Source organism: Bidens hawaiensis, unplaced genomic scaffold (assembly GCF_021521415.1).
Source record: "Bidens hawaiensis isolate Kalapana, Puna unplaced genomic scaffold, B.hawaiensis_p1.1 tig00004003_1, whole genome shotgun sequence".
In the NCBI taxonomy this organism is placed as follows: Eukaryota; Viridiplantae; Streptophyta; class Magnoliopsida; order Asterales; family Asteraceae; genus Bidens; species Bidens hawaiensis.
The window spans coordinates 2,152,545-2,166,931 of record NW_027491234.1 but is presented as its reverse complement, the minus strand read 5'-3'; positions in this window follow the sequence as shown (position 1 = coordinate 2,166,931).

Below are 14,387 nucleotides of genomic sequence, written 5' to 3'. Positions count from 1 at the left end.
CTGGAACTGGGTTTTTTATACCCGGGTTTTTAATACCCAAACTTGTACCCGACTCTACCCGTAGGGTACGGATAGGTATGCATTTTAATACCAAAACTTTAAGAACCTTGTTGAATTTTAAGAGTTTAAGAACCTCATTCTTAACCACACATTTAATTAAATAGGTTAGATTATGAAGCTGAGATTAAATCTGATTAAAAAAATTAAGTAGGAGAGAGAATAAAGATGTACAGTGATTACACTAATTTAAACGTCCGTTACACCTATGTAAAAAGTCGATTAGGTGCGTAAAACACGTTGTAATTTTTCTACGTACATGTCACACCCCGACTAGTAAATGCAGAAGCGTAAAACAGAAATATAACAGACACCTCTGGTATTAATCACATTGTTTATAAAGCAACGCTACAAACTAATTTACATTATATTACATTGTTCTATCTTCGTTTACAATCTAGGTGATACAAAACAAAATCAATTCATTAACTGTCCCACTCCTTATTTGTAACATTTGTTACTTTTCAAACCCGAAAATCCGACCCGTTTTGAATTTTCGGATTTTTGTTTCAAGTATTTACACACACACACACACACACACACACACACACACACACACACACATATATAATTAAATCCCCAAGTTTCGTTTGGCATTCATCAATGTTTTCCGACTCGGTTTATCGTTCAATGTATTTTAGTTCATCACCTACTATTAATATGATATTCCCGATGTTCAATGTTCATTCGATGGTTAGTACGTTTATTCGTTTACAAAAATCTCGAGCTTTATCATTAATCAACTTTCGGGCCAAATACGTAATTATCCAAAGCTCATAATAGTAAAACATAATTACAATATTCTCAAAGTTTAGGGGTAAAACTGAAAGTAAAATCTTTTAAATCAGTTTGAATATTATTATAAAGTGCAAGGGTATAATCCGTTATTATTTTATTAAATCAAAGCATAAACTGATTAGAAGTTCAAGGGCTGAAACTGTAAGTATTTCAAAATATAATATATTACTTAAAATCCATCCCAGCACCCCCCTCCCACGTCACCCTCGTTTTTCCGGTGGTGTTCCGGTCGCCGGAATCTGGCGCCGGATAATATAGTTTGGCCGTTAATCTCGTTAATCAATCAAAATAATTATCATAACTTCTTTAACCGCTGATATTATAATATAATCAATGTATTAATTGTGATTTAACAACCAATAACCGTAGATTTAGCCGTATGACCCGCTGGATTTTCTGGAATTATCATTAACTATGTAATTAACACCTAAACGCTCAATTGATAGTATAAATAGATTATCCCGTAAGCCTAAACTTACACCAAACACCAATTAACATCTTAATACACTCAGTAGCCATAATCATGAAATTTCCGACCGTTTTCCGGCTACCACGTCGTCCTCACTCTTTCCGGCAACCTTAGAGGTAACTGTTATATGTTTTTAAATCGTTTTCCTACGCTTTGCATAAGCCCTAAACCAATTTAATCGAACTTAGAACGGATTAAGAATATTAAAGATCTAGGGTTTGTTTAGGGATGAAGATGAGCTTATATATTTATATTTAGGCAGAAATACAAATTTTGTCCTTTAAACATAGCTGATTTATGGATGAGATCCGTTAAAAAGTTTATTTTCAGGCTGTGTCCTTTATATGATAACTTTTCTTTGCTTTTCGTCCTTTACACTAACGAACGTTAAGTGTTTCTGTTAAATCAACTCATGTGCAGAGGGCATTTTAGTCTTTTTACCTCTATTAATTTATTTATGATTAAAAATAAATAGATATACTATAGGAGTAAAAAGACTAAAATGCCCTCATATGCTCTGCACATGCGGTGATTTAACAGAAAAACTTAACGTTCGTTAGTGTAAAGGACGAAAAGCAAAGAAAGTTGTCATATAAAGGACACCGCATGAAAGTAAACTTTTTAAAGAACCTGATCCATAAATTAACTATGTTTAAAGGACAAATTTTGTATTTCTGTCTTATATTTATATTTATAAATTAACTTCATGTTCTTAATCAAACTTAAAGCTTAGCTCAACTAGTTAATGCATCTGACTTATAGCAACCAGACCCGGGTTCGAAACCCTGGGTCAACCCCTTTATTTTTTTAAATGTTTTTAATTAATCTTATATATATATATAGGGGTGGGTTATAGTTAAAACTTCTCTTAAAGAGAAAACTTAAAAACTTCTATAAAACTATTTTTAACTTTTTTTAAAAAACTTTTTTGAAGTTTTTTTTCCATTATCTTATATGTTGTTATTGGTTCAAAAAAAAAAAACTTGTCGGTAACCTCGTCGGTATAGTGCGCATGTGTAATAGTGTGCATTGCATATATGCAAAAGTGTTTGTATTGCATAGAATACAACACTATTGCACATATTTGATACACACTATTGTATATATGCAATATAAGACCAATACACACATCGAATACACATTAGTACGTATTTGTAATACAACATTAACGCACATGTGCACCACATCGACTTTTATTTTATTATTATTTTTTTTCCATATAATACAACACTACTACACATATACAATACACAATATTGAATATATGCAATAAAACACTATTAAACTCAAAAATACATAGTAATACACATGTGTAATACAACGGTATCGCACAGTAATACGTATGTGCATTACAGCTGTTTTTTTTTTATTTTTTTAATTATTTTTTGAGTGAAATATAAGAAAATATAAGAATAATGGCTAAAACAGAATTTTGAAAATATTTTTTTATTTTTAATTAAAAATAATTATTTAGAAGTTTTTCGGAGTTTTCTCTCTAAATGTGAGTTTTCTCTTGATTCTCTCCTTATATATATATATATATATATATATATATATATCTTAAATCTAATAATCATTTTTAAAATCATAATTAAATTATAGAAATCAGTTTAAATTAAATAAAACTTATATAAATTTAGTATAAAATATATTTTTCATTTCCCATCTAAAAAAAACCAAACTTTTATAATCGTTAACCCGTTAATTTAAATTAGTTTGTTAAACCGTTACATCGTTAAACTCTTTTGTTTCAATCCGTTAACTTATATTTCGTCAAACATAACCTACTAACTCTAAAATTTACTAGTTTGTATTTTCGTTAAACCTTAGTTCGTAAATCTTAAATCCGTTAGTAAACTTTAATTAATTTACTCTTTTCGTTATAAACTCGATTAATATTATATTAATAATTAGTGAACTTTGCATCGTTAAAATAAGCTTTTATCTTCCAAATCTCAGTTAATAAATGTTTTGAACTTCATTACTTTGGTCATTAGAATAAATCATCATAACTTTAAAACTCGTTAATATTATTTCGCCCGTTAAACTTTAGTTTAGTAATATTAATTCGTTAATTCATCAAACATTAATTCATTAGCTTATAATTCATTAAACCATTAAAGGTAGCTTTATGATTCATCAGCTTTTAATTTCTTTCACCTTAATTCGTTAACATAAATATTATTCGAGATATGATTACCAATTAAAATCCGTCAAAACTTAAACACTATAATACCATAAAATGCTAATAAAATACATTAAAATAATGTAATACCCCGTTAACCAAATATTTATAACTTTTTCAATCCCGATAGTTAGACTTTGCCTTTTGTTTTAATTATAGTTCGAGAAGTTCAATCGTTTCGGATTCTTTAATGCATTTTTGGTTGCTTCGGTTTCGTTATCGCACATTCGGTTTATATTGCAATATTTATCTTTGATTTCGAGGTGAGTTTCTCACAGCCCCTTTTAAACGTTTCATATTTTGGGGTAACATATGTATCTATTACAAATTCAAGTATTATGATTTCGATTACAAACTACAATTCACTATATGGACTTGTGTGTTACTTGATTACTTGCTCGGATATTTACTTGCACGTGGTACCCTCAATAAGTATGATCATACGCTCCCTTTTGCACTCAGGTCCATTGTATCGAGTGGAAAAGGGCCTCATTATCCGAGTACGTTAGTTGTTACCAACTGGAAAGGACCTTACTTGCGCGATTACCCGAGCACATTGGTTGATACCAACTGGAAATGACTTTACTTGCTCGTTTCTCACTTGTCCATGAATTGTATGATTTTTACGTATTATATCAAACTGTGGGAATCTCACCAGCTATGTTCGTAGCTGACTTTATTTTATACATATGTTATAGGTGTAGATATACGAGGATGAAAGTTAGAAGACACATAGCATGCTTATAGGATATTCGAAGAAAATTTATCATTTTGTTTATTTATTTGTTACATCTTGTATTATTTGATAAACTTGTGTTACACGACGATTTAAATGAAATAATGTTATTATGGTCACCTAATAGTGTCACGTGTGTTTGAGCAATCTGTACGTCACACTTAGGCATTTCCACTTTAGCTGGGGTGTTACATTATTAGTATACTCGTATCTATTCACACAACATCGATCGCATTCCAGAACATGTAGCACACCATCATTCAAATTCCAAATTTGGTACACCTGAAAAGCAGGTTAAAACATGTCAACTATAAATAGTTGGTGAGTTTCACGAGTTTCAACAAATCAGTTTGTGTACAACAATCATAGATTGTATATACACATGTATGTATGCAAGAACGTTTATGCATTCATGTATGTATGCATGTGATGTAATTATGCTAAGCTACAGTGAAGTCTAGACTATTCGATTAGGAAACAAAATAAGCTATTAATGAGAAAATCGGGTACAATAACTTAAATAATTCGACTTGGACAACAAGAAAACGACTTGGGATCTGCAATAACATTTCTTGGAGTTTAAGTTTCGTTAATTTAATCAAAAATAGGAAAGAATTGGCAAAATTAGTCCATGTAGTTTCTGAAAATGCATTTTTAGCCATTTTAAGCAATTTTAAGAGTTTCTAAGGACTATTTGGCATAACTGAAAGTTATGAAATTATAAAATAAGTTAAACCAAGTTAAATACCAATAAATACAAGTTTTAAATAGTTCGAAAGATTTGAATTACATTCCCAAATCCGTTTAAACATAAACGAATACAAATATGAAAAATCCGAGATGTTACACTTATGATGTAAAGACTTTCAACCTTCCACTAAATTTAAAACAAAACCAACGTAATATTAATATTGATGATGGTAATAGTAATAATAAAAATAAAATTATAGTAATAATGATAATTAAAAAAATAAATAAACACAAAACTAAATATTTAATAGAGCTGTGGTGAAACTCAAAACACAGCTTTCAACCCTGTGGACCATTTCGAAGATACGGCCCTTGTGGTGGTCTTTATTTTTTCAATCGGGACCCCACCGTGAACCCAAAGTTTGTTTTTCTACAAAAAGACCATTATAACCTTGAAATTTGCAATCCTGTGGTTTTAAATACATTAAATTGGGACCCCTCGGTTTGATAAAATATTTTCCCTCCAACAGTTTAAACCAACCGAATGTTGACTTTTTATGGTTGACCATCTGTGACCCGATGACTCAAATTCAGACACAATGCTTGACCCCTAATCTTGATTATGTATATGGTTAGTCAATTGAAAAACAAAGTTTGACTTTCCTAAGTCAAACTATGACTTTGCACAACATTAATCAATTGAAACACAAGGTATGACTTTCATATGTCAAACTATGACTTTGCACACCTTTAACCAATTGAAACACAAGGTTTGACTTTCCTAAGTTAAAATGTGCTTTTGCACAACATTAACCAATTGAAACACAACGCTTAACTTTCCTAAGTCAAGCTATACCTTTCAAGAAATGCAGCTGAATATACTAAAATGCATACAACACATACACATACGCAAATACATACCAACATATAGACACACGCACACGCACCTAACACACACACACACATATTACATACATGCATACATATACACACATATGCATTCATATATGCAAACGCACAAATACATACATATATGCATACATATAAACACATACATAACAGACCATTATGCCCAAACATTTGATTATTTAACACATATAAACACACACACACACACAAACATTGTTCCTTAAACATAAAGATTGACATTTCACTTATAAAGATAACTAGACATTGCACTTAGTTCATCAAAAAACCTAATTTCTACTTATTATAGATTATAAGTACTAATATACACAGATACATGCATATATGCATACGAAGATATACATATAGACACATACATATGTGCATACACATATACATAGACATAGATACACAGATACATACACATAAACACATGCATACATATATACATAAATATATACATATATGCACAGACACACACACACATACATACACAGATACAAATGCATACATGGACATACATATTAATGTGAAATGACACTTTTTCCTCTGCACAAATACTTACTAATTATTCATAGAATTTCATTCTAAGTATGAACACTAGCTTATACATACTATGTGTATGTATAACTAAGTGTTTTATATTACAAAAGTCTAACATATCATTTAGATTCATAACCATTTACCTTTACACATATATATATAACACATTGTTATTCAAACAATTGCAGTTATATATACATCATAAAGTAGCTTAATATTTATACCCAAAAACGTATATTTACACAATTACTAGTTCATATATTTCCAAAATACTAGTTAACATAATACAGAACACCTAATTAGTAGTTATTAAGTTTTTATAAGACCTATATGCAAATACCTAGTTATTCCTAATACTAAAAAGCAACTTAAAACAAATTAAAAGCTATGCTAATTGATCAAGGCCTCCTGCAGCAAAGTGGATGGCGTAGATCCGGTGGGTATCACTTGATTAACACAACCAAATCCACCCTGAATCCGGTCCAGGAAGCGTTAACCACATCGCCATTACAAAATGACAAGCAGAACTAATTTAGCTAGGATTAATAATCAGAGTATTCGATTAACAACTTCTGATTCAAGAATCAACCAACAATTATGAAAATGACAGTCACCTGAGAGAGTGGCGGTATCCGCAAACAACTCCAGTATCCATGCCATTGAGTTGATGATGATGATCGACGGGGGGTGACGGAACTGGAGATGGTGGTCAGGGGGATGACAACTATGGTTGTAAACAATTAACTTTTTTTTTGGGGGGGGGGGGGTTGGGATTTAATATCGACGGGGAAAGAAGATTGACCAAAAAAAAGGATTTGCCCCTCTATTTAACAGAACAAACTAAGAAAGCTGATGGAAAACCAAAATTGCAAAAAAAAAAAAAAAGAACCACCACATGGGCCTTATCTGCGAGATGGTCACCACAGGTAGAGGTGTGCAAATATGGTATTAAAAAAACTTGGGTATGGGTATCGAACCGGGTTCGGGTATGATCGGGTATTGAAAAATCGGGTATTAGTAATACCCGGGTAGGGTTCGGGTCCGGGTATTGGCTTGAAAACCCGTACCCTATGTACCGGGTCCGGGTCGGGTATTGAACCGGGTCTCCAATACCCGGGTATTGGAATACCCTATTTTCGGGTATTGAAAAAACCCGTTTTTCGGGTATTTGAATACCCTATTTTCGGGTACTAAAAAAACCATTTTTCTGTAGCGTTCTTCTGTTAACAGGTCTGCTTCGTTTTTTTTATTCTAACACTATTTTTTTGCATACAAACTTTAAAGTTCATTCAAACATATGCGAACTACTAAACATGATATAAAAAACATATATTTTATGTGTTTTAAATTGTTGTTTTATATATCAAAAGACGCTGCTCTAAATAAGTATTTATATAAAATATCTGCTTCAAAAAAGATACGTTGGAGAACGGCTATAGATCTGTGGGTAGCCACACAATCATTACCAAGTACCACATAGACACATATGCACAAACACTAATATCCGGGTATGCAAAAAACCCGGTTCGGGTATGCAAAAAACCCGGTTTCGTGTATAACTAATACCGGGTTTCGGGTATAACTAGAATCGGGTTTCGGGTATTGTCGGGTTTATATCGGGTACGGGTTCGGGTTCGGGTTTTAGCATCAAAAGCCATGCCCTATCCGTACCTTACGGGTAGGTCGCGTACGGGTTCGGGTATTAAAAACCCGGGTTAAAAAAAAACCGGTTCCGAGTTTTCCTTTTGGGTCCGGTTCCGGGTTCGTGTTTTTTGTGCACCTCTAACCACAGGGTTAAAAGCTGTTTTTTGAGTTTCATCACAGACACCATAAGTGCAATTAACTCTATTTAATGCCTCAATTTCCTTCTATTTCGCGGCCTTGGCTTTGATGATCCATCATTTAACTTCCCTTGGTATATTCTTTAACTTAGTGGGTACTGGGTATTGGGTTTGTAAATCAGGTATATACTACTTAGTGGGAGTGGTGGGTAGAGTTGTAGAGGTGCACATCCAAACCGGTTAACCAGCCCTTCTTTAACCGGTTTCTATCCCAAAAAAATCGGCGATTATTAACTGGTTTTTCATTTGCCCCCAGGTTAACTGAAACCGGTTTTAGATTTTTAAATTATTTATTATAAAAACCGTTTTTTTCTGTTAACCGGTTGGGTTATACCCGAAACCGGTTATAGTGGTGGGCTATTAGTTACGAAGGGATTTTACAAAAAAAAAAAAAAAAAAAATTAACACATTAAGTGGAAATATAGGCTTTAAGTTGTGAAGGGATTAAAAAAAAAACTAATAGATTCACTGTGCAGAAAATAATAGTCACTTAAAAACCCGTGTATACATTGACATATAAACATAAACACCGAAAATAAAAAGTATTTTGGGTGTCTGATGTATGGTGTACCCGATATAGCTAGACCCATGTAAGTGAAAGTTGACGAAAAGGATGGAAGTTTGAAGAAATTTAAACTAATTAAAAGCCAACATTACACTTATCCTTAGGTTTTACTTTGAAGATTTGCCGATGTAACTTTAATTTTAAAATAATGTATTAGTCTATTAGAAAAATAAGCCACATTTTATAACTTTAAAGTCTATGATTACACTTGTATCCACATCAGCATCCACCATGTAATTGTCGGCCATTTCTTAGTTTACCAAAAATGGCATACCCTACATCACACTTCCACGTATGCTTCATTGCCTAACTTATCTAACAAAAGGTTTCTCTACATAAATTAACATTTTTTAACGGTTGTTTTAATCATTGACGGATTACTCATTTACCCGATTATTTTCGGTTTACTCTTGGGAGTAAGCTCACCACAAATGGATAAAACCCTGGCCCAATCTAAAACCTTTTAACTTTTTGTCACATGTGAGACTTAGATCCAAAACATCATTTTAAATTAAAGTCGGTGGCTTAATTTAACCACTTAACTTACATAATAATTTTACAAATTCTTTTGAACTTTGTTTGAAAAATGTTTTATACAACATTATTAAGAAAAATAAGATTTTACCAAATGTTAACAGAATAAAACAACACGACACAAAGGTTTCCTGACTTATTTTTGAACATAAAAGGTTTTGTTACTCGACTATACTTTTTTTTCCTATATCTGAATGTACAAAAGAAAAAGAAATATCTTTTGCTTTACACCAAATCATATTAGTGCGTAATAAGTTACTTTAATATAAAAAACTTGTGTATGATTAATCGTATAATGTGGGTCTTAATGGGCATTGTCACGGACTAGTGGGTTGGTTAAGGTTAAACGAAACCATATTATATCATAGCAAGTTACTTTTGCGTTAAAGGCATGTGTACGATTAATTATAAATTGACGGATATACATTGGGCTTGTCATGTGTTAGTGGATTGGTTTAAGTTAGAACATGTCAATTTGGAGTTAAATACATGTGTATGAGTATGACTAACTGTAAATTGATGAGCCTCAACAAGCCTTGTCAGGTGCGAGTGAGTTGTTTTAAGGTGGAAGGGGTGTTCCTTTCACTATCCTAAGATTCAACCAATGAATTTTGCCACTTCAAAGGTACCCTCAACTACTTTAATCTAATCAAATTAATGGTGTCATTACACTAAACTGCCATTGACTTAAGATCCTTGTGAGAGCCAAGAGATTGACTTTCACTTTGAGCGAATTTTTACATAATTAAGCGTGACCAGCCATCAACAATCTTTTCACCCGGTGTTTTGAATCTCATGAGTGCATTTCATCTATATTTTTCCATAATGCCTAGCACATGCTACAACCGTTAACTAAACCCTTTTCCTTTGCCTGAAAACCCCAACTCCATTATTTCTTTTACTGAATTAGCATTTGACCCATAATCCGACTCTAATAAACCACATTGGCTATCCATTCCATCCCAAACGACAGATGCCGCCAGACATCTACCAAACACATGCTCAACAATTTCTTCTTCCAGATATAATCGAACGCAACAAAATTTACCGAAACACCCCCTATGTCTCAAATTGTTAGCTACCAGTATAAGATCTTGAACAAGCCTCCGTACAAATCAAGCGGGTTTTATAGGCACCCATTTTACCCATTCAAAATTTTTTAATTGTGATTCCGAAAGACACAATTATTTAGCATCTTCCTAGGAGACTTGGCAGTAAACCTACCTGATTCCTCTATACTTCATATCCAACTATTATCACCTTTAAGATATCTAAAAAGTTTTCACCATGCTTTCAAGATCCTCCCGTTCCATATTAAACGTTCTCCTAATATCTTTGACCCCCCATCACCACTTTGTAAACACAACCCATGCAAGATCTTTCCACGCCCTATCTGAAACTAAATCCAGGTTTCACTCTCGTACAAGTCCGGGAACATATCCTTGACCAGAGGATATGTACCAAGCTACCAATCTCTCAAAATTTTGGTTTTATTTCCAAGCCCCAATCTCCTTTAAATCTTGGTTTAAAAAAGCACACCTGAGGCAAGATCCTCATTGTGTTTGCCTACAAGGCGAGACCAATATTGTTCAAAAGGTGAGAACGAGGGGCAATTTTTAGGCAAAAAGCGGCCTAAGATGAAGCTAAGGCGAGCGCCATTCGTACATGGGTGGTTTTTATGCATCGAAATGCTGTACTTGTACAACATGTATTGTAGGTTTTACATGAAGGTAATTTAAATAAATTAAATCATGTATAATGCTTAATGTTACTGTTTACAGTTTCATGAAAAAATTGTTGTGTTCTCGTCACCATGTATGCCCCCATTTTAACATGGCCTTTAAATATATTCACCAATCTTCTCTAAATACCCCTCTGTTAAGCAATCCCCAGGGGCGAAGTATATTGAGGGCTAGGGGTGGCCCTGGCCCCCCTGTTTTTTGCGCAACCATGCAAATTTGGTCATTTTTCGTCCGAAAATTTTTATACATAGTGTAAATTTACCTGTTTTTCGAACAAAAAAGTGACCCCCCCAACCTCGTTTATGAAATCTTGTTATGCATTTTAAGTCCAGCCGCCAGTCTTCTTGTTCAAGCTTCGCCACTGACAATCCCCAACTTTAGAATTTGATCTCTACTGTATAATAGTTTCCTTTAGAACTTTTACTTTGTTAGCAAGCACCTTATCTATATGCCTCACAATTTTGCTAACAGCCAACTAACTCAAGCCACGTCAAGCTTAATTTGATCAATATTTAAATATATTTTATTAGCTTTTTTTTGGGTCATAACACAAAACTGAGTTTTCCTTTTTTTTAAATCTTTTTAATTTATGCTTTTTTAACAGCATTTGGAATTTCCGCAATATTCAAGTGAGCCATTTTGAGACGAGATGTTAACCGTATATACTGACTTTAACATTACAGACCTAAATCACTCAAAAACACCATCAAGGAAAAGCTTCACCATTACGAATCAGTTTTCAAACTTAAGACCATAAAATCTATAGCCAACAAGCCTTAATTATCACTCTATGTCTTCGTTGTTAAAAACACTGTTTGGTTACTTGTTTTGGGTGGAAAGGTATCAGAATATATTAGAAAACAATTATTGTAGTTGTATCATGTTGGAAGATGAAAGTTGTACCAAAGTTGCACTAACAGTGTTGATTCTCCAAAAGTAGTGGTGTGTTCCTTTTAAGAAAGATGCTCTTCCTTAGATGCCAGTTAGCTTGTGATTGGATGTCTTCAAAGTTCCCACCTGCTGTTTTGTTGTTTGTCCAATGACAAATGACTAAGAGACAGGTCTTGTCCCCATTTTATCTAACTTTAATTATTTTAACTAGATTAATACGAAATCATACCTAATTTACATAGTGGTCTTCAATCTGTTTCTTTTCACCTGGTCAAGTGATATGGTGTTTCCACTAAAGATACGAGTTTATAGACTTAAGTTCTTATAAATACAATGTAAAAATGAAATTTTACTATTAAAAATTGTTTTTAAACATTTATAAATTGCGCCACTATTCTAAATTAGCTATATATTACATTGGATTTCAACTTATCTGAAGAAACACTAAGTGACCCCGGCAGATTACGGATAATCTTAGGGTTAAGTAGATGTTTCCCACGAGGGTTAGGTCCGGCAAAGATGGTTATTCTTCTGATGACCTGCAAAACAGACACCGTGAGCTCGTCACTGAGAAAGGGGGGGGGGTACCTCCTTGTGACCACCCTCCGGCGTGAGAATCAGACTAGATTGCTCTGAATATAAGTGTATATTAAGAGAAATAGCTAGAGTAGATAAGATAATATCAGATGATATGTGATAGTATAAGATAATCTGAGATCATTATACCGTTCCAAGGTGTTGGAGTATTTATAGCCGAAGGTAGGTTTCCAAGCAGGTACAGCCAGCTGTATTGTTTTTAAACATTTATAAACATTTATAAATTGTTTTTAAACATTTATAAATTGCGCCACTATTCTAAATTAGTTATATATTACATTGGATTTCAACTTATCCTTCAAAACATCAATTACATCCTTTTTTAGATATTATTTTTAAAAGAATAATATATATTTTAAAAATATTAGTTGTGTTTCTTTACCGCACTCATTCCAGACGACCTCATTGCATGTTAGCTCCATGCCTCGTCTATCCCTTAGAGCGATGGAGGTGCTATTAAGAGTATTCGTAACAATTTTGGACATTCTTAGTAGTGAGAGATTATGTGATGGAAATAAGGAGGCTCAATATTCTAGTTTAAAAATATGTTGTGTGTCTGTGAGGGGGTCGAAGGAAGAGGAAAGAGGAAAAAGGATACATTTCTTGTATCTAGTTTCGATCGAAAGAGGGGCAAAACTTGAACATAGGAACATGTTTATATGATCATGGTGTGTGGACAGTAGCGACTATTATAGGTACTCTTACATAGGGGTGCAAACGAGCCGAGTCGAGCCCGAGCTCGACTAGGCTTAAGCTAGGCTCATTTAGCTTAAACAGAGCTCGAGCTCGGCTTATTTTAAGCTCTATTTTCAAAGCTCGAGCTCGACTCGTGAGTAGATTTTTAAGCTCGACTACTCGCTCGTTTACTATATATCAACTATTTTTTATATAATTATAATTATTTTTATATAATTTTTCTATTATAACTTTATGTATAAAATAATATATATTATTTAGTTATTTTTTTTTATTTTTCATAACATTATATATATTAATTAGTAATTATTAAATATATATTTTAAAAATTTATATAAATGACATGCTAGTTTAGGGTCGTGAGCCGGCTCGAGCTCGATAAGTAAAGCTTGGGCTCGGGCTCATTTATTAAACGAGCTTATTTTTAGGCTCGAGCTCGGGCTCATGCTCGATTAAACTCGGCTTGATCGAGCTTTTTAACGAGCCAATCTCGATTAGTTTGACTCATTTGCACCCCTACTCTTACATGGCGTCTTTCAATACATATATATTTTAAGTTTTATAAAACCAAATAATATATATTTCTGTCAAATTCTGACGATGAACGTGACGTAAATCAAAAGAAACATGCCGAATAAGGATGTCCAGGATATCAAAAGATCTCGATTATTATTTGTTAGCTATATAATATTAACAACTTCTTTGTTATACATTTATTTTATATATCTAATAAAAAGGACGTAAACATTATTTAATTTCCATTTCTCATGTTACAACGCACGTGTCAGTGATAACGTATATACGTTAAATAATATGTTAACGGAATTGGGCTTTGTGCATTCATCTTTATTGGTGCAATTTATTTTTATTATTTTTTAAAATGAAAAGACATTAAATTTTATTTGTATGGATACAATAAAAACAATTTTTTTAGAGCACCACAATAGCAGGCCTCAAAACTGAGTTCACGTGGACACTGTCCAAACTTTATCACTCAACTTAAACCTGTTTGAGAACATCTTTTTTCTTAAAACCAACACGACAACATGCATAAAGACAAATCATGATCCCAAATAGCTGATATTTGAAGTGTTTCTGTTGAACCGAGTGTTGTGGAACGAGGATTTTTAGTCAAAA